Source organism: Ictidomys tridecemlineatus, chromosome 1 (genome assembly GCF_052094955.1).
Source record: "Ictidomys tridecemlineatus isolate mIctTri1 chromosome 1, mIctTri1.hap1, whole genome shotgun sequence".
NCBI classification, from domain to species: domain Eukaryota; kingdom Metazoa; phylum Chordata; class Mammalia; order Rodentia; family Sciuridae; genus Ictidomys; species Ictidomys tridecemlineatus.
Window position 1 is genome coordinate 221,255,299 of NC_135477.1, and position 27,898 is coordinate 221,283,196.

Consider the following 27,898-nt stretch of genomic DNA (forward strand, 5'->3'; position numbering starts at 1 on the left):
ATTTATATATATCATCAGAAAAGTAGTGTGATATGTTAGGGAAGAATATATCCTCAGAGGATATTCTGTCCATCTTGCAGTTACTCTTCAGTTCATCAAGGAAGGCAGTCTCAGAACCAATAACAAACTGTATTCTTTTATGATTTAAATTGTTCTTGAGAAATCAGTAGATCCCCTCAAATCATACTATAGGATCATCCCTTATTTGCTTCTCCTAGGTTTCTCCAATGGTAGTGTTTTCTGAAATCATAGCATAATATCACAACCAGGATATTGACTTAATGCAATCCTGTGATCTTATTCAGGTTCATCTAGTTTTACTTGTATGGTGTGTGCACGTGTGTGTGTTTACACAATGCTGTCACTTAGGTAGTTTTGTATATACACCAAAGTCAAGATATAGAACATTTCCACCACACAAAGACTCCTTGTGTTGCCTTTTTGCTACCACACACATACCCCTCCTACATCCCAAGTTATATTGTTTTGTCCTATCAATTAGCTCTCTGTGTGGATGGAAAAAGCAGTTTCTAAGTGACCAAGAGCATAGGCTTTAAAATGCCATTGTGAGCAAATCAAGGCCATGCTGGAGAGGTGCCAGGAAGGCACTGAGGCTCAGGGAGATGGCCTGCCACCCAGGGTCACATGTTCAGGGAATGGCTAGAGAGCCCATGTCTGACTCAGGTCCCTGGCAAATCCCAGGGCCTAACCAGGGTTGAGCACCAATCTCCAGCAGGCCAGGCAGTAGAGCTGGCCTACCTCTGGGATTTAGGTCTCCCTGTCCCAGCAGGAGCTGGATCAATGGTCTCACAGCCCAAGAAGAGGGTCACCTTATCTGTGTTTATCACCCTCGTACCTCTATGCAGGTATGTGGCTATGACTGAAGAAGCAGGTGGCTTGTGAGGCCAGGCATGGCCATCCCTGGAAGTCCCCTGCCTCCATGAAGGCATCTGGGGCAGGCTCAGCGGGGAAACCCAGCCCTTGGGTGCCCTCTAGCAGGACTGCAGCTCCTGTGCCAACTAGACCACCTCAGCTCTCCAACCGAAGATGCTCTCCCTCTTCCCTACCCCAAATGGCGAGGACACACTTGGTGACCTGAACCTCCTCCTGCCACATTCTGATGAGGAACCCCCAAAAGGAGCATCATTCATTTTGGACTTGGAGCCACTGCACCTGCCCCCATCCCCACCACAGGCTCTGACAGAGGGAACATCAGTCCAGCCTTGACCCAGTCACCTCGAGCCCTCAGAGAAGGAGCTGCCACCTCTCCCAAAGGAACCCGTTGACTTCCTGGAAAGAGAGATTTCCACAGATGTCTGTGCCTTCTGCCATAAGATAGTGTCCCCCTGAGAACCGGCCATGGAGGCCATGAAGAGGCAACACCATGCCCAGTGCTTCACCTGTTGTCCCTGACACCACCAGCTGGCCAGGCAGAGCGTCTATCAGAAGGATGGGCAGCCCCCTGTGAACTCTGCTACCAGGACACCCTGGAGAAGTGAGGCAGAGTGTGAAGAGGTGGTCTGGTATCACATTGCCAGGGCCCTGGGCCAGGCCTTCTACTCTGCCTCCTTCCCATGAGTGAACTGCACCAGGTTCACACATGGTGAGGTGCATCAGGAAAGAGAGCTTTGCCCTGGACAGCCAGACCAGATGTACTTCCTGGAGGACTTCTACAGGAAATTTGCCCTGTGTTCAGCATCTGTGAGAATCCTATCATCCCCCTGAGTAGGAAGGATGCCTTCAAAATCGAGTTCATAGGAAGAAACTTTCATGAAAACTCTTGCAGATGCTGAACTGCAGTATCTTCTGTCTGTGGAACCCATAGACTAGGGGCTGCTACCTTCCGAAGGACCATCTCTTCTGCAAGCCATGCTACATGAAGCAGAGTGCCCCAGGGTGCTGCTGGGAGTGCTTGCCAGCCCTGGCCAGGGCCCTTCCCTGACTTGGTTTCCCTTCCTGATGTACTCTTGCACACTTCTCTTCCACCCCTCACTGGGGACCAAGATGCAGCTCAGCCTAGCATTTCTGAGATTCAGGGAGCTGAGCCACCTTGGGCTCATAAATGTGTGCCGTACACAGTGGTTCCTCAGACTTTCAACTTCTCCACATCTCCAGATGGTACCTGTGTCCCTAGCACTCACACTTAACTGTCTAGTAAAAGGTGCTGAGAGCAGCTCAGAGTACAAGGCTGAGCTGGGTAAGGAAAATCTCCAAAAGTACTTTTTAAGAATTTTGAGATTTACTAATCTGATTATACTATAGTAATAAAAACAGTATGATATTGGCATCAAAATAGACAGAAAGACCAATGCAAGAGAATAGAAGACACAGAGACAAATCCACAAACCCCAGCCATCTAATACTTGACAAAGGTGCCAAAAAAATATATTTTGGAGAAAAGATAGCCTTTTTAACAAGTGGTGCTGGAAAAAATGGATAGCTATATGTAGGAAAACAAAATTTTCTCACCATGTACAAAACTCAAATCAAAATGGATCAAAGACTTAGGAATTAAACCAGAAACTTTGCAACTGCTAAAAGAAAACATAGGGTCAACACTCCATCATATAGGTGTAGTCACTGACTTCAGTAACAAGACCCCCAAAGTGTAAGAAATAAAACCAAGAATCAATAAGTGGGATGCCATTGAACTAAAAACTTCTCATAGATAGAAATGATTAAGAGCATAAAGAGAGAGCCTACAGAATGGGAGAAAATCTTGGCCAGCTGCTCCTCTAACAGGGGATTAATATCTAGAATATAGATAATAAAGAACTAAAAAAATTATATAATAAAGAACTAAAAAAATTTAACACCAAAAAACAAATAATCCGATCAATAAATGGGCAAAATGACTAAATAGAAACTTCTCAAAAGACGAAACACAAAAAGGTCAATAAATATATGAAAAATGCTCAACATCTTTAGTAATCAGGGAAATGCAAATTAAAACTGCACTAAGATTTCCTCTCATTTCAATCAGAATGGTAATGATCAAGAACACAAACAATAAATGCTGGCTAGGTTGTGGGAGATAATGTACACCTTTAAACTTTGGTTGAACTACATAATAATAAAACCACTCTGGAAAGCAGTGTGGAGTTTCCTAAAAAACTAGAGATGGAACCACCATATGATCCAGCTATCCTACTTCTTCATATTTTCCCAAAGAATCTAAAATAGCATACTACAGCAACACAGCCACATATTGTTTTAAGCAGCAAAATTCACAATAGCTAAATTATGGAATCAACCCAGATGCCTGTCAATAGATGAATGGATTAAGAAATCATTATATGTACATATATACAATGGCGTTCTACTCAGCCATAAAAAAGGATGAAATTATGGCATTTGCCAGTAAATGGATGGAAATGGAGATTATCATGCTAAGTGAAATAAGTTGAACTTAGAAACTCAAAGGTCATATTTTTCTCTGATATGCGGAAACTAGAGTAAAATAAAGGAAAGGAGGAGGGAAGTTTAAGATTACAGGAAGAACCAATCAAACACAAATCAATACCTGAGTGAAAGGAAGTCTATTAGAGTAGATGAAGGAGAAGGGGTGAGGGGAGGAAGGACAGGAGGGAAAAGTGGGGGATCGTGAACTGAAATTAATTTCTATGCATGTATGAGTTTGTCAGGATGAACCCAACTATTGTGTATAACCATAAAGGTCTAAGAGAGAAAGGTAGGAACAAAGGAAGCAAGAAAGGGAGGGAGAGAAGGAGAATTTTGAGGTTTAAATGATGGGAAACAGTATTTTTCACATTTGTGGGAGATAAATCTTTTCTTTTAATAATTTGGTTTTGGGTGGGGCAAAATCTCAACAGATACCTCCTCTTGGTTCACAAATGTACAGAATGTGACCAACTGGTGACACAGCCCTGGGCTTCCCTGCTCTGGGACATGTCAAACTGATAGGAGGCTGGGCCAGTGGCAGGAGGGAGGGAGGTGATCCACAGATACCTGAGGACATCAGCAGCCCTTCACCTGCCCTCTGGCCCTCCTCCAGGGTGCTGCAGTGAGTCATCAACAGAAACAGATTTAGTGTCTTTTGTATGTTAGGGGACAGGGATAGGGTTGAGTGTCCTTCCTGAAGCCTCAAGTGGGGCTGTGCCCATCCCTCACACAATCATCCAAGCACAAATTTCTTCAAAATGGTGCCAGGGCAGGTGTCCCTTCATCCCCCACACTTGTGTCCCCAAGTCTCACCTTGGCCCTGCAGCCCAGATTGCCCTGCAATCACTGCCTCGCCTAGGCCACACGGAGAAGACCTTTTTCTCTTAATAAAAATCACCTTTGTTGCTTCATAACATCACTAAGGTATCTTGTAGAACAGATTAACACGTGCTTTTCTCCATGGGGTCTCTTGATGGACCATGTGCTCCTGTGAGAATCCTGGGTTCCGGCTACTGGGTAGAGCCCCTCAGGCCTTCCAACCAGCTCCCTGTTTTAAGCTTAGAGCATTCCTACGCTTCAGCATTCCAAGCCATCTTCACATTCCGAGCCACCTTCACAATTTTTTATGGTAACCAAGGACCTCCTATCCTGCTGTTTCTACTAACTCAATGTACCATTTTCTTTTACTTACTTCTAATTTGACTTCCTCCTAAGCAATAGATCCTAGCAGCAAGTAACATGTTCATGAAGTTCAGGTTGTGTTTTTCCCTCTTATGCATGCAAATAAATGTGTAACTGTTAAATGTGTAACTGCCTGATTTTGGATCCTGGCTCTGCCACTGTGGTAGGTAATTGATAATTTTAAGATGAGGATCTCTAGCCAAGCGTAGTAGCATACTCTTATAATTCCAGGTTCTTGGCAGGCTGAGGCAGGAGAATCTCAAGTTTGTAGCCAGCCTGGGCAATTCAGTTCTTGCTAAGTTGAGTTTAGCTCTGTCTCAAACTGAAATAAAATAAAATGAACTGGGCTTATAGCTCAGTGGTACAGCACCCTGGGTTCAATCCCCAGTATCAAAAAATGGAGAAGGAGGAGAGGGACGGGGAGGAAGGGGTAGGGAGGACAGAGGAGGGGGAAGGGAGGACAGGGGAGGGGGAAGGAGGACAGGGGAGGGGGTCTCTTTGTGTTGCCTAGGCTATCCCTTGAACTCCCAGGCTCAAATTATCCCCTTGACTCAGCCTCTTAAGCAGCTAGGACTATAGCATGTGCCACCATGATCTTATTTAATGCTTACAAAAGCCTTAGGAGATAGGCATTCTTGTCCCTATTTTTCATATGAGGCCTTACTTGTTTTACTTTTACTGGTAAATGAAATAAAATACAGTATTTGCCAGAGTAACCCATGACAAGATATTCAAACTACAATACAAAACCAGGTCTATCTGAATCCCAAACCCATTGCTTTGCCATGAGAACAAACATATCCATTGCAGGTGTTCCAGTTAGAGCAGCGTGCTGGTTGTTATAGCTATTTTTCCCCTTCATCTATTCTCTGCTTTTTATATGCAGAGGAGTTCTCTTTTGCCAGCTTGCTCCCCGCCCACCCCATTGCTGCTGCCAATAGGGGGCGGTGTGTGGGGAAGGAGGCACTCCTTCCTTCCCATTCTCTTCCTGTTGTCAGTGTCCCTGGAACAGATCTTCACCATGGCAGTAGCAGTTACTTCTAGTAGCAGCAGTTGATTCCAGTTTGTGGGCTATCCATGTTCCCAAGAACAGCCTCATTGCACTCCTCTGCGATATTAGCACTGTCCAGCCACAGCCCCTCTTCAGAGATCTGACTTCCTCCTCTGAGGTCCTGAGGCATCAAGCAAACAGCATCTTAGATCTTCCAGTCCCATTCTCAAGGCTCTAGTTTTAATAATCCAGCCTCTTCCCTTCCTTTCTTCAGACATAAGGGTGATAATCACTTCCCAAAGTTACTGCTGCTATAATATTTTAATATTCTCTCTCTGCCTTTCTGGCTTTCTAATATTTAGTAAGCAATCTTTTAGATTAGCTGCTCTCTGATGAAATAATTGGTAATAATTTCTGTATCCTTATTGGACTCTGACTGATGCAAGTAGGGAACTCAAATTTGGAAATTTATTTGCAAAATTGACCAGAAGAAATAATTTCTGTTGGATAGAAAAAGGAATCACAAAGGCTATTATTACCCTATAGAATATTAAATTTTTTAAAATTAAAAATCCTTAATTAAAAGTTATTTTAATGGTTTAGGGTTTACTGATAAACAGATGGCACAGACAGTTCCCATGTATCCTGTCTCCATTTCTCATCACAATTTCCCCTATTAGCATTTTGTATTAGTGTAGTACATTCCTTACAAGTGATGAACCAATATTGATACATTTTATTAACTAAAGTTCACAATGTGCCTTGGACTTCATTCTTTGAATTGTATAGTTTTATGCGTTTTAATAAATGCTTGATGCCACGAATCTACCATTACAGTATCACTTTACAGTTATAGTTTCACTGTCCTAAGAACATCCCCTGAGCTTCACCCTTCCTCCCCACCCTAAACTGGAAACCACTAATCTTTTTATTGTCACTAGTTTTGTCTTTTCCAGGCCACATAGTTGAAATAATAATATGTAGCTTTTTTAGATTGGCTTCTTTCACTTAGCATTATGCATTTAAGATTTCTCTATCTCAGGACTAGGGATGTAACTCAATGGTACAACACTTGACTAACATGTGTGAGACCCTGGGTTACATGCCCAGCACTGGGAAAAAAAAAAAAAAAAACCTTCCACTTCTACTTGTGGCTTGATAACTCATTTCTTTTTAATGCTGAATAATACTTCAGTGTATAGATATATTACAGTTTATCCAACTATCAAGGGGCATCTTTGTTGCCTCTAGCTTTTGGCACTTATAACTAAAGCTGCTATAAAATTTCATGTGCAGGCTTTTGTACAGACGTAGGTTTTCAACTAATTTGAGTAAATACCTAGGAACATAATTGCTGGATTGTATGGTAAGAGTATATTTAGCTTTGTAAGAAACTGCCAGTCTTCTAAAGTGACTGTACCATTTTGCATTCCTATGAATTGGTTTTTTAAAATTTATTTATTTATTCTAATTTGTTATACATGACAGCAGAATGCATTTCAATTTATAGTACACACATAGATCACAATTTTTCACATCCCTGGTTGTACACAAAGTAGAGTCACACCATTCGTGTTTTCATGCATGTACTTGGGGTAATGATGTCCATCTCATTCCACCATCTTTCCTACCCCATGCCCCCTCGTTCCCCCTCCCTCCCCTTTGCCCTGTCTAAAGTTTCTTCCTTCCTCCCATGCTCCCCCCATCCCCAATTGTTTTTGTTTTAATAGTTATCAATCTTATTCCTAGATTCTTTCTTTCATTATACATATATATGTGTAAACACACACATACTCAATATACTCTTTCATTATAAATGTATATTTTTTCAGTCTCTTGAATACTCTTATCTACCAGTTTTACCATCTTGATGACCTCCAAGTTCATAAGGTAAATAAAATTTTGTTATGTGCTAATTTAAAGATTTGTATAAAGGATAATGTTTTTACTTTCTAAAAAATTATACTTTGACAATAATAACTCACCATTTTCCCCACATGAAAGATGCCTGAACTGATCTACTATAGAAAGAAATCTCTTCTGTCATTTTTCTAGTCATAGTTCTGACCTTTACCAAGAGACACTGAGATTTCCTAAGGGTCAAATCGAATGTAAACTGGCTCAACAACCCTTTTAAAAGCTAATATTTTACAATTGCAAGAGTACCTGGTGAACATTCCAGTGAACTGATCCGTAGATTCATTTAAAAAATGTTTCAACATGGGAACCAATGACTGTATAAATGCTAAATCACCCTGGTATACATCTGATAATTGTGAATTCTTCAAGCCACACAGTCTTCTTTTTGCTATATATTTTTAATGCAATGGCCTCCATTATGGAAGATTGAAATCAACCCTGTACAACTGGATCTTAGGCTTATCTCCAAGAAATAAAATCCTTACTGAGTTTCGAGGCCTCCAGGATGAATTCTGACACTGCCCAGAACTTGCACGGGCGGGGGTGGGAGTAGAATTACGGATCTGGTACCGTCAGCGAGGCTAGAGTGCGTGGTTTGAATGTCAAGGACATTCTTGGGCTTGCTGCAAACCTCATTCGGATTCTTCCACTTTCAGACTGTTGAACTAAAGTCTATTCTTCTGCAATCTTAAGTTATTCCAGACCATGGGTAGAATGATTTGCTTTACCCAGTCTCTTCAGATATAGAGCCACTTAATAGATGGCTGGTACAGTGCACATATAACTTGCACAAGACACAAAACACACACACATACACACATACTTGTGCAAACACACACATTCACACACTCTCAATTAATATAGAGGTTTCAGCACAATCATTAGTTCTCATTAATGTTCCAAGGATTTAAAAATCTTTGGTGCTATTAATATATGTGTATATATATATATATATATATATATATAATCATGTGTGTATATATATGATTTTTTTTTCTTTTTGTCACGGTAGCTTGTGACAACTACAATTACTGTTCCTGTTTTAGGTTTAAAAGGTGTGTGTGTGGGGGGAGGCTGAGGTGTATCTCAGTGGCAGAGGCCCTGGCTTCAATCCCCAGCACTGCAGGAAAGAGAGAGAGAGAAAGAGAAAGAAAAAAGAAAGAAAGAAAACCATACTCATTTCTTCCTTCCACAGCTCAGAGAAGTTCCTAAAAGTGGAAAGAATCCCTTAGCTTGCCTCATTGGTAGAAATGCCTGGTTGGGACATTCCTTTGGCCACTTTAGCTGAAAACTGCATACCTCTGGGGCGAAAGCATCTCCGCTGCCGTCTGCTGTCTCAGAACTGACTGAGAACTGTCTACAAAGATAGGAAGACTCTGTGCAAAAATCCCCAGAGAAAACAACACCAAACCACACCTGACCCCACATGGAGGCTGCATGTCCAGAGAGAAAACACAGCCTCTGAGTTGGTGTGTCCCTCTGGGGCTCTTTCTTTCTTGCCTGCTGAGCAAACCACCTTCTCTGGAGTGCTTGTCTCTGTTTCCATCTAATTCAAGGAAATGCAGGATCTTTTTTTTTTTTTGCCTGTGAAATGGGACATTTGTCAGCATGACACATTGTGGTAACCTTCTCCAAGGGTCCGCCTTTGCAAGTGGAGAAGCCCTTCCCCAGAGGAAACGGAAAAACTGACCCAGCCTTTTCTATCTAGGATACTTGTGCTCCTGGTCGTTTTCTGCATCAGCTTCTGCTTAATGTGTTGTTTTATTTGGCAGTCAACAAGCAAGGAAACCAAGGTTATTAATAATGATAATCGACATTTGAACTTCCTTGGGTACGCCATGTACTTGTACCCAAGTGCTGAATAGAATTTTTAAAGAGGATTATTTGTATGTGCGTAAATGAGACTAAAAATTGCCACAAACTTAAATCATTCGTTTCCCTTTGTCCCAGAAAAGCAGATTTTTGTCTCTGTGGCATTTGAATAACTATTCTTTTTTTTTCCCCTCTAATTTTGGCATTTGAAAGGGTTTATGTCAAGAAATGACCTTATTTATGTATTCTGTAACCCTTGCCACAAAGCCTCAGGGCATACTAATTAAAAACAACACAACAAAGAACTGAAGCAATTCGATGATTTTTCCATCAATGAAACAGTTTCCCTCAGCAAATTTCCTTACAAAATAATAGTGTTGTTTGGTGACTCGGTTGTCATAAATTTGGTTGTCTCTCTGGTTTTTCAGGGAATCCCACCTATGGCATCTTAGTTATTGACGTGGCAGCCCTTTGGTGTGCCCTTTCCCTGTCCCTCCTTTGTCAGTAAAATGGAAAACCAGCAAGGACTGGAGATGCTGAGAAAAACAGAAGTCTCCTTCTCCAGGCAGAAGTCTCCTGAGAGTGGTACCATTTATGGATTATGATCTTTGGAATTCAAATTGTGGGGCAGCTGAAGGCTGCTGCAAAAGTTTTCTTGGCATATTAAAATCAGCCAGAAAGGGAGTTTACCAGTAAAGGAATCCCTGAGGTGAGGAGCTGGTATCCATATTTTTGCTTCAGAGGGTCATTTCTGGGAAAAACTAGGCTGTGAACTCTTCTAAGAAATAAGCTGATATCAGAGGGTTGAAGGATTGCCTGAAGTCTCTAATGCTCCCTGATACCTGCCAAATCCACTGCTTCTTTAAAATGGACTCAAACTTGGAGTCACATGCATTGATGCTTCTTGCAAACAAATGGAGAGGTTGTGCCCCAGGACCAAATGCCCTTTGCACCAGGAAACTCAAGGGTCAGCAGTTTGTATGATTACCACAGTGGCAATAATGTGGAAATCCCCAGCCAAAGCAATCTATGTATCTATCCCTGAAGATTTCTCCCCTGTCATTTGGTCTCTTTATGACATGGTCTGATCCAGCTCATTGCACTATTGGTGTACTCAAGTTCATTATCAACAGCTGCAGAGTGAACTGAAGCTAGAACTTCCCTCCCCCCCACCACCAAAATAAAGAAGAAGAGAAGCTAGAAAATATTTAGGTGTTTAAATTACCTAATTCAATTCCTAACACTCCTTCTGAATCCCTACCTTCTTCTTCTTTTTTTCTTTTTTTTGTAATTTTTTTTTCAGTTGTAGGTGGACACAATATCTTTCTTTATTTATTTTTATGTGGTGCTGAGGATCGAACCCAGTACCTCACATGTGTGAGGCAAGTGCTTTATCACTGAGCCACAATCCCAGCCTCCCTACCTTCTTATTTAATTACTAAAGTGCAGCACCCACATCGAATACAATTTATTACAGCAGGAATACTTTTAAAAATCTTTCATGATTCCAGGTGTAGTGGCACATACCTGTAATCCAAGTAACTGGGAGACTGAGGCAGGAGGGTGGCAAATTCAAGGCCAGCCTCAGCAAATTAGGAAGGCTATAAGCAATATAGCAAGACTGTATCTCAAAAATAAAAAATATGAAGGACTGGGGACATGGCCCAGTGATAAAGGGCCCCTGGATTAAATCCCTGGTACAAAAAAAAAAAAAAAATCTTTCATGGTTCCATCAGCTGGAAATAACCATTGAGATCATGTTACTTTATTTAGTTCTACTCTATTTTCTGTGCTGGAATTTTAGTATTTTGTATCCTAATAATATGATCATATTACATTACAAGTTAAATTGTATTTATTGCATTAAATTATGATATATTATAAATCATCATTCATACTACAAAACAATTTATACATAAAATGAATAAAGGAAGAACTAACATTTCCTATAATCCCAATCATCACAGAACCAATTACTGTGAAAAACTTGATACATATTTATATCTACATATTATCTTGATATATAGTATCTAATGTGTCTATCACATACTATTATATATTATAGATACTTATTTGATGTTTTTACCAATTGTTTTATACTATACATTCTATTCTGTCATTTTTTTAACTTCATTTAATAATGTATCCAGCCATCTTTCAAAGTCCAGATATGTCTATCTACTCTGTTTTCAAAAGGACTGCATAGTATTCTACTGCATGAATGCATGAATGTTTTATACTTTTAAAAATCGAATCCCTACTAATAAAAATTTGTTTCTAATTTTTTGCTATTATAAACAATACCGTGGACCTCATTATATATTTATCTTTTCACACTTACTTGGGAAGTAGGATTGTTAAATCAAAGGACATTGGGCATACATGTTTACTCTGATCATAATTCATCATATATTATTGTGTCCTATACTTTCACTAAATATTGTATTATCTCATGGCATTACATTAACATTGTAAGTTTGTGTTTTTTAAAATATTTTTTAGATGTCAGTGGACCTTTATTTTATTCATCTATTTATATGCAGTGCTGAGAACTGAACCCAGTGCCTCACACATGCTAGGCAAGCACTCTACCACTGAGCCACAACCCCAGCCCTGTAAATTTGTTTTAATGGCTACAAGTGATTTCATACTAAGTCAGATAAATATAACTCAAGTCACTAGCACTTATACTAATTCATCTTGCAAATAGTATACATAAGACACACCTTTTTCCTCCACCTTGAGCATGCTAAACAAGTATTCTACCACTGAGTTATACCCACCCCTCTCCCTCATTATTTATAACAACTAACACTAGTAGCTGGCTTTCACTACATCCTAAGTGGGGCTCAGTGTGACTATAAAATATGTCTTGCAGCAGGCAAAGAAATATGTAAGTGGTTTCAAAAATTGTATTATATTTGTAAATGTAGGGAAAAGATAAAGGTAGAAAAAGTCACATTCCATAATTTTACTGAGGAAATAAATCAATATTTCAAAGATGAAGAATTAGTACTTGATGGCAAATCCAAACCACATAATCTGTACATTTCAGTGAAAAATCTTTCTAAAAATATAGTCACATCATGGGGCTTGGGCTGTAGCCCAGTAGTAAAGCACTTGCTTAGTATGCATGATGCCCTGGGTTTAATCCCCAGAACTGGGGGGAAAGAGAACAAGAGAGAGTTTTTGACTAAAATAGTTCATTAGCAGTTGATTTAGGAATCCACAATATTTTTTTCTGATCATCATGTTTGCTGACCTGATTTCTCTTCCACTTATTTCTGTTTACAGTGTTCCTGTAGCTCTCAGATATTTTATACTACTATCATAACATTCTTATAGTTAATTAGAGATTAGTGAGCCTGTTTAAATGTGGTTCCATATTGCACTAAGTCATACCTTGACCAGGTGTAGTAGTTCACGCCTGTAATCCCAGTGATGCAGGATGAGGCAGGAGGATCACAAGTTTGAGGCCAGCCTCAACAAATTAGCAAAACCTATTTCAAAATAAAAATATAAAAATAAAGGGCTAGGAATGTAACTCAGTATAGCATCCCTGGAATTCATCCCCAATCCTGGGGGGTGGGAATCACCTTGATCAAGAACCTGGCTCTTAGAAATGGTCTGAAATTCTGGAAGCTTTTTATTAATTAGCTTAGTATAAAGCATTGTCAAAAATCAAAAAGTGCAACTGTTTTTCAAATAAAACTTTATATGGAAACCTAACATGCAAAATGTTAAAGAAAACACTCTGGTTCAAGTTACCAGGGGGCTCAGAGCCTCACTTCATCATTTCCATCTTTGCCCTGTACTTGGTCCCTGAGGTACCTCCTTAAAGCAAGAAAAAATGAAACAAAGTCATAGGCAAGATATTTGTAAGAAGAGGGACCAAATCTGAAAACAAAAACAAAAACAACCATTCTGTCTTCCACAGATGCACACTTCTGATGTTTAGTGCCTTGTAAACTATATTAATATATACAATTATGGCTACAATCTAAAATGGCCAACCTGGGAAGTTAAACTATAAAAATAGTATATTCACAAATATTTTTAGACATTATACAGTTAATAAGAATGATAATGAAATTCATCCATCATTTGGATTTTAATGATGATGTAAGTATCTCTAAAGCCATCCATCCCCATCCCCTTTTTTTAGCTATTGGGGATTGAACCCAAGAGCACTTTACCACTGAGCTACATTCAAGTCCTTTTTATTTTTTTATTTTGAGACAGGGTCTTGCTAAGTTGCTGAGGGTCTCACTAAGTAGCTGAGGCTAGCCTTGAAATTTTCATCCTCCTGCATCAGTCTCCCAAGTTGCTGGTGTCACAGGCCTATGTCACAAGCCTAGCCTTCTTTTTTTATATATAGTAAATATTATTACTCTGTTTGGAGATCGCCTTCATTCTACAAACCAGGTAGACATGATAGATTTTATTCTAGTAGGATGAAAGACTTGGAGAGTCCAGAAAATTTGGAGCTAGTGTAGCCCTATCTTTAAGCACTGCTTTGAAAAATGAGTCCCAGACTGGGAATGCAGCTCAGTGGTCGAGTGCTTGCTTAGCATGTGTGAGGACATCAGTTTGGTCTCAGCATGCAAAACTAAAGAAATAAATATTTTTAAAAAATGAGTCTAGATGATTCCATCTATATCAGAATTGCCTCGAGATGTTAAAAATACAGGTTTCTTTACTTCATATCCAAAGACTCTTTTATTCAGTTTCTGGGGAGAAGCCCAGGAATCTACTTTTTCAAATGGTCTCCAATTGATTCCAATGTGCACTTAGGCAAGGAGTTGGCAATAGGTGTTCCTGAGATGATAGGGAATTCTGGTGGCCAGTGTGCAGAGCTCAGCTGCAAGGAAATCAGCAACCGGGAAGCATGTGACATCCAAGAAATATTGCACCAGTCCCACACCAGTCCTAGGATGTAAGATTTGCTTTTCCCTCTGCTCTGCTCAGTGTAATGGGGTCTGATCCCTGAGGGCTGTTTTGTAGCCTGTATAGACTGTCTTCCAGCCAGGGTTGGCCAAGGAGAGGTACTGGCAATAATTTCTAATACAGAAGGGAGAATGGAGACATTTCTCTCTCTTTTCTCTCTTAGCCCCCTTCTCTGGTTGCATTTGTGTCTTCATTAGGTTCCAACTGTGGTTCTTGCTCACACTAGCAGATCAGAGCTCCTGGGCTCGAATCATATCATCTTCTTCCTCTGTCCCTCTAGTGTAGAGGCGGAAGTAATCTCCCTGCTACTGCTGCTGTCTGGGATGCTTTAACATCCTCTACTGGTTCTCCACTACTCCATCACCCTTGTCAGCAGTTCCCTTCATTAAATTCCCTCTATTCTAAATAGTCAGAACACTTTCTCTTTTCCTTGTTGGATCTGGACTGATTTAGGACTCCAGCTGCAGGGCTAGGTATGGTTCAGAGCCAGGCCACCAGTCACTCCTGGGGCAGATGGGACTGGTGAGACCTGCAGACATAGGGAGACTTTAGGATTCTCCAAATGTGTGAGGAAGAACTGTGCCTTCCATAGGCTGTATCTTGGGGTCTCTTCATAAAGGTCACAGGGAATTAAGGTCTTCCAGAAGTCATACCAGTGGAGTGACTAGCATATAGTGCTGCTTAGGAATTATGAATTGATTGGATGTCCATAGTTTGTGATGGAAACTATCTGATCAGATTTAGTGGGAAGAATTTGAAAGAGATTTATATATATTTATTTATTTATTTATTTACTTTTATGTGGTGCTGAGGTTTGAACCCAGTGCCTCACGCATGTGAAGCAAACTCTCTACCTCTGAGCTACAACCCGAGTCCGAAAGAGATTCTCTTTTACTTTATCTGTGATTATTTTTGCCAATGAAAAGGAAGTGGCAGGTTATTTTTCTAAAGTTATTTAGTTTTATTTTTCAGCACCCAGAATTTTTTTTTTGAACTGAGGAATATCTTCTTGGATTTAAGTTAGGATTTTTTTTTAAACTACAAAAACCCAAGCTTATGAACTAAGAATTTATTTTTATCTACTGGGCAAGGAATATTAGTATCTTACTTTTGCAACAAGTGCATATTAATGAGATAAACAATGCCAGATGCTTGTAATACTAGGTTTTTATCATAATTTCTTAGTAAAACTGATAACATTCCTAAAAAATTAAAATCTTAATTTACCATGAGAACAACTAAGACTTAGGAGAAAGTAAAATACTTTGAGATTAGTGAGCTAATTTTTTAGTCTATAGTATATAAATAATCGTTTATTTAAGTTTCATGAAATCAAGTTTTTCATGTAATTAGTCTCATTCAATAATAGTATATGTACTTTTTAATATGAAAAATAAAAAGTTTATGTAACATCAGTTGTTTTTGTCTTTGGGGTACTGAATTTTGGTTGATTTCTTTCTTCTTGCTTTTTTTTTTCCTTTTGTGGTACTAGGAATTGAACCCAAGGCCTCCCAGGTGCTAGGCAAGTGTTCTACTACTGAGCTAAACATCCTCAGTCCTTTTCATTTTTTATTTTGAGACAGTTTTAAGTTGCATGAGGAATAAATTATTCAGTCAGATTTTTGGATCAAAGGATATCTGCATTTGAAATTTGGATATAAATTGTCAAATTGCCTTTTTTATAATTTTTAAATTAGTTTTAATTAGTTACACATGACAGTACAATGATCTTGACATGTCATACATTTGAATCAGATGGGATATAATTTCTCATTTTTCTGAGTGTACAGGTTGCAGAATCACGTTGGTCATGCAGTCATGTATATACACATAGCAATAATAATGTCTATTTTATTCTGCTGTTTGATCACTGGGTTTGATCTTCAGCAAAACATAAAAAATAAATAAATAAATAAACATTAAAAAAGAATGCTTTTCCTTTAAAAATTTTTTAAAAATGAAAAGAAAGTAATAAGTGAAAGATGTATAGACTATAAAACTCATTTATTCCAGTGATAGTATATACTATGTAATTCTATTGTTATTAAATGGAAATCATGCAAAAATTAATTTATTTTTTTATGCTTTACAATGTACTAATGGACCTCCTGAACAATATGGTGTTTTGGTCTGGATCTTAGATGTCCCACAAAGATTCATGCATTGAAGGTTTGGTCCTCAACTGATGGTGCGTTGGGAAGTGGTGTAACCTTTAGTGAAAGGAAGTTAGGTCCCTGGAGGTGTGCCCTTGAATAAATGATCAGAGCAAATATTGAGACACACTCTGGCCCCCTCCACTCTTTCTTTGCTCCTGGTCACCATAAGGGGAGCAGCTTTGTTCCACCATGAGCCTCCTGACATGATATTCTACTTCAACACAAGTCCAAAAACAATGCAGCAAACTGACCATGGACTGCAATCTCTGAAACTATGAGCCTAAATAAATCTTTCCTTCTTATAAATTGTTTACTTCAGGCAATGGAAAACTAACACATGTGGCTTATCTATCTATAGCAATTGCAGTTAAGTAAGCATCACATTTTCCCCGTGTTTTTACTCTTTATATAAACCTTCTTTGGCAGGCAGAATAACGCACCGCCATAGATATTCAAGTCCTAAACACTGTGAATAAGTTGATCTTTAGGGTAAAAGGAATTTTTTTTCATGGTTAAATTTAAAGACCTTAAGAAGGGGAGATTATTCTGGAATATCTGGGTGATCCCAATCCAAAGTCATATGTGTCATAAAATTGGAGAACCTTCTAATATAGTTAGAGAGATACCAGTTGCTGGCTTTGGAGATGGAGGACATGGACCATGAGCCAAGGAACATGGGCAGCCTTTAGAAGCTGGAACAGGCAAAGAAACTAATTCTCTCTTAGGTTCTCCAGAAGGAACACAGCCCTGACAATACCTTAATTTTAGCCCCTGAGATTCATGTTGGACTTCTGACCTACACAGCTATAAGATTAAAAAAAAAAAAATCTGTGTTGTTTTAAGCCACTAAATTGGTTGTAATTTGTTATAGCAGCATTAAGAAACTAGCATACCTCCCTTCTTCTGATTTTGAAATAGAAATGCAACACTGTTTTTAATGTCATGCTTTTATCCTTTATGGGTTGCTACTCTCAGTAACAGTGGCAAAACTCCTAGACCGTTGGAAGTCTGGCTGGACTAAGAGTTATGAACTGCATCAAATCAAACCTGATACGGAAGGAGTAAAGGGAACGTAGGGCTTATCTGCAGTTCAAACTCTTCACTGTTCTTGGAGGCTCAGTCATGAAGAAGAAAAAGCTGTTTCTGCAAGTTGCAGAGGCCAGGTCAGTGTTTCTACATGAACCTGCTCTTGTTTTAACAACAATAAACAGAGAAATCTTTCAAATAAAGAATGGCATGTTAATGAGCCTAAAAAACTGTTCATGCATCAGAGTACTGGCTATACGTGTGACTTGGGACCAACCAAATGATCTCTTCAAGATCCCCAAAAGTACTTGTGAGGCTGAGGTAGGAGGATCCAAAATTCAAAGTTAACCTCCGCAATTTAGCAAGGCTCTAAACAACTTAGAGAGAGACTGTGGCAAAATAAAATATAAAAAGGGCTGAGGATGTGGCTAAGTAGTTAAGCACTCCTGGGTTCAATCCCTGATACACTCTCTCTCTCTCTCTCTCTCTCTCTCTCTCTCTCTCTCTCTCTATATATATATATATATATATATATATATATATATATATATATTTGATATGCAATATTGACACATCATTGAAGGTGGATTTTTGTCAATATTGGTTGAAAACAGCTTGGTATTATTTTGTAAAGTTCAACTTATGTGTGTTGTATTGTTTTCTTAGGGCTGCTATAATCTTCGTGGCTTAAAATAGAAACTTATTCTCCCACAATTTTGGAGACCAAAACTCCTAAATCAGTTTTCCTGGGCTGAAAACATGCTGGCAGGGCATCTTGATTTCTTCTCTTGTTTGTAGTCAAATTTCCCTCATACTCCCTCAAAAGGACTCTTGTGATTACAATTAGGGACCATCTAGATTATCCAGTAAAACCCCTTGACTCAAGATCTTCCTCTTAATTACATCTTCAATGACATTTTTTCAGTACAAGGTAGCAGCCGCAGGTGTGGAGGATGAGGATGTGGACACATTTGAAGGGGTGCTTATTAGCCTCCCACAGGCCCTAATTAAGTGCTCTTTTAGTTCTGCTACCCAAGTGCACCCGGAAATATGTTCAAGAGTGTTCATTTCTGAATTAGGTACATTTTCTGAACCACAAAAAGCCCTAGAAACCACACAGAGGCCTATAGATAGGTGAGTGAATAATTAAAGGGTGACATATTCACACAAACAGAAATCTAGCCATCATAAATGGTTAATCTATACTATCAGGCAACAACACAAAGCATGCTATGAAATACTGAAAATGCAAGTCCTTGGGCTGGGGTTGTGGCTCAGTGGTGGAGCGCTCACCTAGTGCGTGTGAGGCCCTGGCTTTGATTCTCAGCACCACATAAAAATAAACAAAGATAAAATAAAGGTATTGTGTCCATCTACAACTAATATATAAATATATAAAGAAAATGCAATTCCTCACTGGTATACATGGCATGATACTGGTTTTATAAATGTCAAAACACATAAAATATTGGTTAAAGACAAATTGTTTAAAGACATGATTTTCTTTTAAAAGAAAGACAATGATAGAGACAAAGTTTAGTATCACCATCGCTGTGTGTTGGTGGAGATGGAGCAGGCTGGGGTTATGGGTTCAGAGAGGAGCACCTGAGAAACTTTAACAACACTGGCGATGTTTTAGGTGGTGAGCTCTTATTTTGTTATGCTTTATATTTTACACATGTGACAAATGTGCCTTCGTATGCATCAGAGTGTATTTTTAAAATTTCTGAAGGGCTAGGGATATAGCCCAGTCAGTAGAGTGCTTGCCTTGCATGCACAAGGTCCTGGGTTCAATCCCTAGCACTGCAAAAATAAAATAAAATAAAATGACTGAAATATTTAGTGGTATCACATTAGGCCTTTACCATAGCTAGGTACAGAATCACTTAAGTTTGCTGCAGAACACAAAACAATTTACTGCAAAGATGCATATTTAAGGGAGTGGACAGCATTTGAGACTTAAGCACCCTGAGTAACAACTGTTCTCTTCTCTCCTCCTTCACAGCATAGTTTCCTTTCTGCTTCACTGTGGTGGTGGTGGTATTGGGGACTGAACCAGTGCTTTACCACTGAGTTACATTCCCAGTCCTTTTTTAAAATAAGTTTATTTTATTTCTTTATATTTTTTAAGTTGTTGCTGATCCTTTATTTTATTCATTTATTTATATGCAGTGCTGAATATCGAACCCAGTGCCTCACCCCTGTGAGGCAAGCACTCTATCACGGAGCCTCAACCCCAGCCCTTATTTCTTTTTTTTTTTTTTATGTGGTGCTTGAGATCAAACCCAGTGCCTCACATGTGCTAGGCAAGCACTCTATCACTAAGCTACAACTCCAGCCCCTTTTTTGTTTTTTATTTTGAGACAGGGTCTCACTAAGTTGCCCAGGCTGGCCTTAACTTGTGACCCTCCTACCTCATTCTTCCTGAGTACCTGGTATTACAGGCTGTGGAGTGGATAAACTGGTGTAATCATCTGTGGCCACCAGGTTAGCCAAATTCATTTCCCTTCTAAGCCTATGGTCCTTTTTTGGTAAATGGTTAGTAGGGGACAGTGGAACTAATAAACACTCTGAAAGACTTCCTGATTGTGCAGAACATTCTAACCTTTCCTGGGCAGGACAGAACACTCTCCATCCCTTTCTAACAAAGGCTAAATATTATATGTTTAACATCATATTCTGAGGCCAGGTGCAGAGCACACACCTGTAATCCCAGCAACTCATAAGGCTCAGGCAGGAGGATCATAAGTCCAAGGCCAGCCTCAGCAACTTACTGTCCCCCTCCCCCGCCAAAAAAAAAAGAAAAAATTAAAAGGACTGGGGGTGTGGCTTAGTGGCTAAGCAACCATGGGTTCAATACCCAGTTCCCCAAACAAACAAACATACTCTGGTTTTCCTCAGAGTGACAACCAAAGACAATTCCTGCTATGGCATCTAAAGGCAAAATGACAGGAAGTCTCATCAAAAGCTGCACCTCAGTGCCGAGGATGTAGCTCAATGGTAGAGCACTTACCTGGCATGTGCAAGGCCCTAGGTTTGTTCCCCAGCAATACGAACACACAAGGTACACCTCAGACTTGAAATGAAGTTGCTGTCCATTTTTCCTTTGGTTCTGCTGTTTTTTTCATCATTCTGCTACTAATAGATTCACAGCAAAATTTAACTGCTTTAACACATCCTATGTATGGTAGTGGTAGTGGGGAGTGGCAGGGAAAACACAACATTTACATATTAACAGGAGGAACTTCAACAATAAGTAGATACAGACAAAGGCAGTTGCTCCTTATTTCTGCACCTGTATACAGCTGATCTTTATAAATTCCTTTCTGGAAACCCGATATGTGTATCCTTTGCTTTTAGCTGTCATCATAGCTACCAAGGGGGTGTCATTCTGTGTGACAACTTTGATGACAGAGAGAGCCCCAAATGGTCTGGAGAAGTTTCAGATTTTGTTATGGTTTGGCTGTGATGTGTCCCCCAAAACCTCATGTATGAGGCAATGCAAGAAGGTTTAGAGCAGAAATGATTGTTATGAGGGCCTTAACGCCATCAGTGGATGAATCCCCTGATAGGATTAACTGAGTGGTAAATAAGGTGGGTATGGTGTGGGTGGAGGAGGTGGGTCATTGGGGTGTGCCTTTGGGGTATATATTTTGTTATCTGGTGAGTGGAGTCTCTCTCTGCTTTCTGATCATCGTGTGAGCTGCTTCCCTCTGCCACACTCTTCTACCATCCTGTTCAGCCTCACCTCAAGCCTCAAGGAATGGAACCTGCTCTCCATGGACTGAGACCTCTGAAACAGTGAGCTTCGGATAAACTTTTCCTCCTCTAAAATTGTTCTTGTCAGGTCTTTTAGTCACAGCAGAGAAAAGGCTGACTAAAACAGGTTTCGGTTTGGTAAAAGAAATTTCCAAGTGGTAGCATCCCTCTGCTGGGAACTAAGACTTCCAGACCAACAGAGCCTGAGAGTAGAACATGTGTATCCTACTTAGTTTTCTATGAATGGAAGAGGCAACTTTTCTTTAGAGAATCCTGTAGACTCCATCTCATTTCTCTTAGTCCATTTGGGTTTCTATAACAGAAGGCCACTGATGAGGGCCACAACCGAGTTAAGATGGCGCCTGGCAGTATGCTAGGAGGAGTGGTTTCTGAGTAATGCCAGGGAACCATTATGATGATGGAGATTCCTTAATGACTGACTGCTGTGTCTAGATTATGTCAATTAAGTTCAGCTGTGTGTCATCATTAAGATGATGAGGATTCCTTATTGGTTGACTGCTGTATCTAGTCTATGTGAATTAAGTTAAGCTGTGTGTAATTATTTGGGTATATATACTTCTCTGTCCCATAATGTAATAAAGCGGCTCCTGCTGTATCAACTTTCACAAGTTGCTTGTCACCACCCCCCCACCCCACCCCCGGTTATTTTGCCCAACCAGACTGCGACAGGCCACATACCAAGAGCCTGTAAACAAAAGAAATTTATTTCTCACTGTCTGAAGACTAGGGAGTCCAAGCGAAGGCCCCCATCATAGTTGGTGTTTTTTGAGGGCCTCCTTCCTGGTTCATAAATAACCACCTTCTTGCTAAGTTCTTCCCTGGCAGAGGGGCGAGGAAACTCTCTGAGACCTCTTTATAAGGGCACTAATCCCTAATCATCTTTTAAAGAAAGTTCCCACCTACTAATATCATCACATTTGGGATTGAGGTTTCAACCAGGGGCTGGGGTTGTGACTCAGAGGTGGAGCATTTGCCTAGCACGTACGAGGCACCGGGTTTGATTCTCATAACTGCATATAAATCAATAAAATAAAGATCTACTGACAAATTATACACACACACACACACACACACACAAACATACATATAACATATATGTGTGTATATATATAGGTTTCAACAACAAATTTTTTAAGGAGGAGGCACAGACATTCATACTACAGCATAACCATACTAGGAAAAAAAAAAAAGATAGCAGTAAGAGAAACAGGAAACCACAGAGAGAGGGGTTAGGCATTATTTCAAGTCAATGTTAATGATGTTTTCTCTTGGCCACTGTTTTAAAAGATGAGACAGAGGGAGGTAGCTAGCCCACAAATGAAGCAAAGAGACCAGCAAATCGTAGGCCTCCCTTTCACAAAGCAGCTTGTGGTTCTATTCTACCTGGGTAGCTGGATGGATTAAAAAATTATGCACTCAAGAAAATCTGACTCGCTGAATGCTCTCGTGTTTGGCCTGCTTGTAAAAGAAAACCAGCCAGGTGCACATCTGTAATTCTAGTGATTTGGGAGGCTGAGGCAGGAGGATTGTGAGTTCAAGGCCAGCCTCAGCAATTTCATCCCTAAGCCCTCAGCAGTTTAGGGATGAAGTTCAGTGGCAAAGTGCCTCTGGATTTCCATCCCCAGGACCAATTTTAAAAAAATTAAAAATGCAAAACTTATTCTGGAGAGTGAAGGGGAATGGGGCAAATGAGAAAGGACATGTATATTTCTCTTAGTCAAGACACAGGTGGTTTTTGAGGTTCTTAAATTCACACTCATCGTTTCTGCACTTTAGATTTCCTTCCCTACAGTGGTCCCAGACTGTCACTTTCTGTCCATTGTTAACATGAAGCTTCCAATCTTCTGCCTTGAGCTGTTGGTTTTATGACATTTGGCATGTTTTTGACCAGTTTGACATCTATTTCACTTGCTTCATTAACTTGCCTAGTACTTTCTTCTTCCTATTTCTCCCACCTAGCATAACGTGGTCAGATCAGGCCATGTGACTCTTGGCTTTACCAATAACTTTGCTAGGTTATCTCGAGCAAACAAGTTGGTTAATATCTCCCAGCCATTTTTCATGGAGAGAGATGGATGTAAGACACTTAACGGTTTCTGGTATAAAGTACTTCATTTATTGCTCTTCCTCCATTAAGTGACTCACGACTATTTAAGGTTTCATGTTTTTCACTTTTCTGGATTACTAAACGGCAACACATCCCTTTAATGATGCTGGTTGAAACCTGTTAACTATTCATTGAGTTCTTACTATGGATTAAGGCACTGCTTTATATTCGTCAGTCATATAAAAAGTGAGTGAAAAATAATTCTTGCTTTCACTGAGTTTCTATCTTTTCTTTTTTGTGGTACTGGGAATGTAACCTAGGGCCTTGCACATACTAGGCAAGTGCTCTGCCACCCTTAGCCTCCCTTTAAAAATTTTTGTTTGGAGACAGATGTTCCCTAAATTGCTCAGGCTGGACTTAAACTTGGAATCCTTGTGCCTTAGCCTCCTGAGTAGCTGGAAATGCAGGGGTATGACACCGTGACCAGCTGAGTTTCTGTGTTTATTTGGAAAGTATGGGAGTCTATGATATTATGACTAAAAGGTAAGATATGGCAAGCACTGTAAGAAAAATACAAATTTCTGTGCAAAGGTAGAAGAGGCTGCTGCAAGAAAGGCCTTTCAGCTAAAGACAGATTATTTGTATGTTTCCTTCCCTAAATATAAGACTAATCCAGAGTAATTTTTTAAATTACCAAGTTTAATGAATCAGAACTTCCAAGAGATATGCTGGATAATCTACATACTTAACCCACATTTGTTAAATAAAATTTGAAGGAGGCCCTTGATTCAAACTAACCTTCTGTAGTGGAACTGAAAGTTTTCTTTGCAAACCAGTATGGAGTCCTTCATGCTCAGTGAAACCAACTTGAGAGTAGACGCACGGCTGAGTTTCAGTCAGTCATAGCAATTGAGCTTTCATCAACCATGGGCAGCCAACTGATTCAAACAAGACAAAATTCTGACCTGTGACCAATTAAGCTGTTCTTTTTGCCCACTTCCTTTTTCTCTCCATAGTGCTGCCTAACCATGTAACAAGTAGGAGTTCTTAGAACCTGTTCCGGTCTTAAGGGCTGTCTAATTCATGAATCATTGTTGTTTTTGCTCAAATAAACTTTGATAAACTTGCTCAAGGTCTTTGCTTTTTAGCATGTCCCAGATGATTCTGTCCATTATGGAAACTTGGGGGATTTCTGGACACACGCTCCTCAAACTTGAATATACAGTGGAATCACTTGGGATACTGATTAAAAATCAGGTTTTGATTCTGTAGCTTTGATTCTGTGCTCTTGAGTCTTGCATCTGTTGTGAAGATGTTAAGCTTAAACTTTTTTTTTTCTTTCTCTCACATAAGAAGAAATCTGGAGGTAGTCTGTTGTTGGTGAAACTTCTTAGAAATCTCTACTAATGCAGACACTGCTAGTGTAGGGTACATGTTGATAAGCAAGGCTTTAGAGCTCTGTATAGTATGGAGATCCCTCTGAGAAGAGGACAGCTATAAAGCCAGTTCAAGCAAAATGCATAAACATAGACATGAATATGCAATTGCAAAGAATTTGGAGGATCCCTTAACATTATCCTTAGGCTCAAGGTTAATACGGCATGTTATCAACCTCAATCTTATGAGAATTACAGGAATCTTTGAATAATAGTGTCCAGCATCTATTGAGCTGGGATACACCTTGGTCCTGTGCTGTTAGGGACATAATAGCTCATTTAATCTTCACAATAAACCTATGAGATAGCTACTATTGTTATTGACATTCTCATTTTACAAATAAGGAAACTGGTGCACAGAAAGCTTTTTTTTTTTTTTTTTTTTTTTTGTACTGGGGATTGAACTCAGGGATGGGGACTCAACCACTGAGCCACATACCCAGCCCTATTTTGTATTTTAATTAGAGACAGAGTCTCACTGAGTTGCTCAGTGCCTTGCTTTTGCTGAGGCTGGCTTTGAACTCATGATCCTCCTGTCTCAGCCTTCTGAGCTGCTGGGGTTATGGGTATGCACCACCACACGTAGCAACAGAAAGTTTTAAGTAATTTGCCCAGGTGTATTCAGTGGAGTGTTTAGGAGTCTTATTCCTGAGCCCAGACGTTTAATTACTAGGTTGTACTGCAAAATTGTAACATGTAGCAATTTCTTTGAAGAAAGCAATTACATTTTATTAAAATAAGATGTGAAAATAGAGGGCTGAATAGGCCTGAAGTTCTCAAATTCTGCTGGGCATCAGAATCTCCTTGGGGAATTTGTTGCACATAATAACAAAACAATACTTGGATTCTGTACTACCTTCTGAATTGGAATCTCTGAGGTGGGGCTTGGTGATTGTATATTTAATGAATGCCCCAGTCAGTTCTTATGTGCAAAGTCTGAGTATCGTTGCCATAGACTTTTCAAAGGCATTGTTGTAAAAGTCCAAAGGACAGTCAATCGAGATTCATCATGTGAGAAACTCTGAAATCAAAGAAGGTGCTCTGAGGATTAGGAAGTTTCTAGAGATGCATCTGTGAGTCTGATCTGCATAGAAGATAACACAAGGTGGACCTGAAAAGTTCCTTTACAGTGCAAAGAGGAGTCATCTATAATCAAGACACCGAGAAGGGGGTAGGGGCACTTTTAAAAATAATTCATATCATCAAGGACATAAAAATAGTGCGTCTATGAAGGTGCGTCATAGATCTGAAAGAATAATGGCAGAAGAATTAACCCTACTTCTCATCTCCAAACCCAGACAAGCTTTACTTTGTGGGGAGACAAATGTAGAATGACAATACCCAAAGCTATGTGTGTGTGGGGGTGGTGGTCGAGCTTGACTCTCTCTTAAACGCTTGTTTCACTTTTCTTTTTTCATTAATTTGTTTATTCAAGCAGTTAAAAAAAGAAAACTGTTATGTGCCAAGTACAACTCTAGGAGCTAAAGAGGACCTTTTCCTTTTTCTTAAGGACATGTCAACCAGCCCTAACAATACAAGGATGAGTACTTGGAGAGGGCCAAGTACTCCCATTCACAGTTTTTTAAAAAGAAAAATATATGTGATGGCTTAAGACTACACATATTTATAGGTTACTAGCATATATCTTGTGACTCAGTTTTAGAGAAATTATTAAATAATTTGTGAGCATCTTAGAGAAAGGAAGTGGTGAATACCAGGGCCAGGTGTGGATTTACTAAAAACAAGACATGTCAAACTAACCCCGTTTCTTTGGTAGATTAAGGAACCATGGTAGATGCTGGGTTGAGTGGGTGGTAGGGAAGCAGAAATAATGGGTGGGGATTCACAGAAGTCTTTGTTTTGAAAAAATAGGTATCATGAGACTGCACATGTCAGACACATGCTAAGCAATTGTGCCCACGTTTTTGTATCTGACCATTATAATAAGCCTACCAAGAAAATTCTGCCTGCAGGAGGCCCTGGATATGCAATTCCCAATACAAAAAGCAACAACAAAATTTTAAACTATATCATCCTAAAACAGGACAAGCCCTTAGGTCCTCCAAGCTTGACATTGATGGAGAGTCTTGAAGAAGGAGAATTATCTTTGTAGATAAGCTTGCCCATCCATAGGCCTCAACTCTAATCCAAGGTGTTCAATCTCCTTTTTATAGTTTTTCACTAAGGATTGCAAGGAAGTTCCCCTCATTGGTTGACTGGCATAAGTATTAACAGAAGACTTTTCTCTTTGTACTTTGTAACAAGGCTTAAAAAAGTGAGGGAAGCAATAACAATTTAGATAAGATAAGGCTAAGGGTACGTACAGTCCAGTGATAGAGAGTTTGCCTACTGAGGCTCTGAGTGAGTTCCTTAGCACCCAAACAAATAAACAGTGAACCTAGCAAAGGACCACAATGCAGATAATCTAATTTACGAGATAAGTTTTATATGCCTTTAGTGTACAAGCCACTGCAGAGATACTGACTGCCTCTCACTACCAGATTACTTGTTTTAAATGACTATCTTTTTATTTTTATTTTTAGCATGCCAGTACCTATTCAGTAATTTGTCTATGCCTCTGAAAGTGTTTTTTAACTATAATATATATATTGCAATCATATACCTTCTAGAATCTTAAGTCCCATCAGTTCCCAGTGTGAGATCCTTGTTGTACAGTCTTTCCTACTCAAAGACTTCAGACTTTTGGTTTTCCTTCTGTGTTCAATCACTTGAGGTTCATTCTCCCTCAGCACGTTTTTTTGGAGTTGGGGAGGTACCAGGGATTGAACTTAGGGGCACTCGACATTGAACCACATCCCCAGCCCCATTTTGTATTTTATGAGAGACAAGGTCTCACTGACTTGCTTAGTGCCTGGATAAATTGCTGAGGCTGGCTTTGAACTCATGATCCTCTGGAGCCACTAGCATTATAGGCATGCCCAGTCTTTTCTACCTACTAAAATTGTTCTATTCAGGGCTTTGAAGTTTCAAGGACCAGAAATTAAGTTATCTCAAAAAAATTTTGGCAGGGAGGAGCAGGGATTGAACCCAGGGGAGCTTTACCACTGACCCGCATCCCTAGCCCTTTTTATTTTTAATTTTGAGACAGGGTCTCACTAAGTTGCTTAAAGCTTCCCAAAATTGCTGAGGATGGCCTCAAACTTGCAATCCTCCTGCCTCAGCCTTCTGAGCTGCTGGG

The 27,898-nt window shown here is 39.7% G+C and overlaps 2 long non-coding RNA genes and 1 pseudogene across 3 annotated transcripts in view; 1 reads left to right on the forward strand and 2 right to left on the reverse strand.

The window, feature by feature from the left end:
• The window catches only part of LOC120885509 (uncharacterized), a 45,610-nt gene that overhangs the window by 9,762 nt on the left and 7,950 nt on the right, over positions 1–27,898 (reverse strand). The gene's annotated exons all lie outside the window — the stretch shown is intronic.
• Positions 371–4,986, forward strand: LOC144365266 (filamin-binding LIM protein 1 pseudogene; annotated as a pseudogene).
• LOC144365306 (uncharacterized) lies at positions 5,245–8,390 on the reverse strand. The gene is made up of 2 exons (XR_013423618.1): positions 7,981–8,390; positions 5,245–5,756 (listed from the first exon to the last, which is right to left on the reverse strand). It is a non-coding gene; the product is annotated as an uncharacterized LOC144365306 (long non-coding RNA).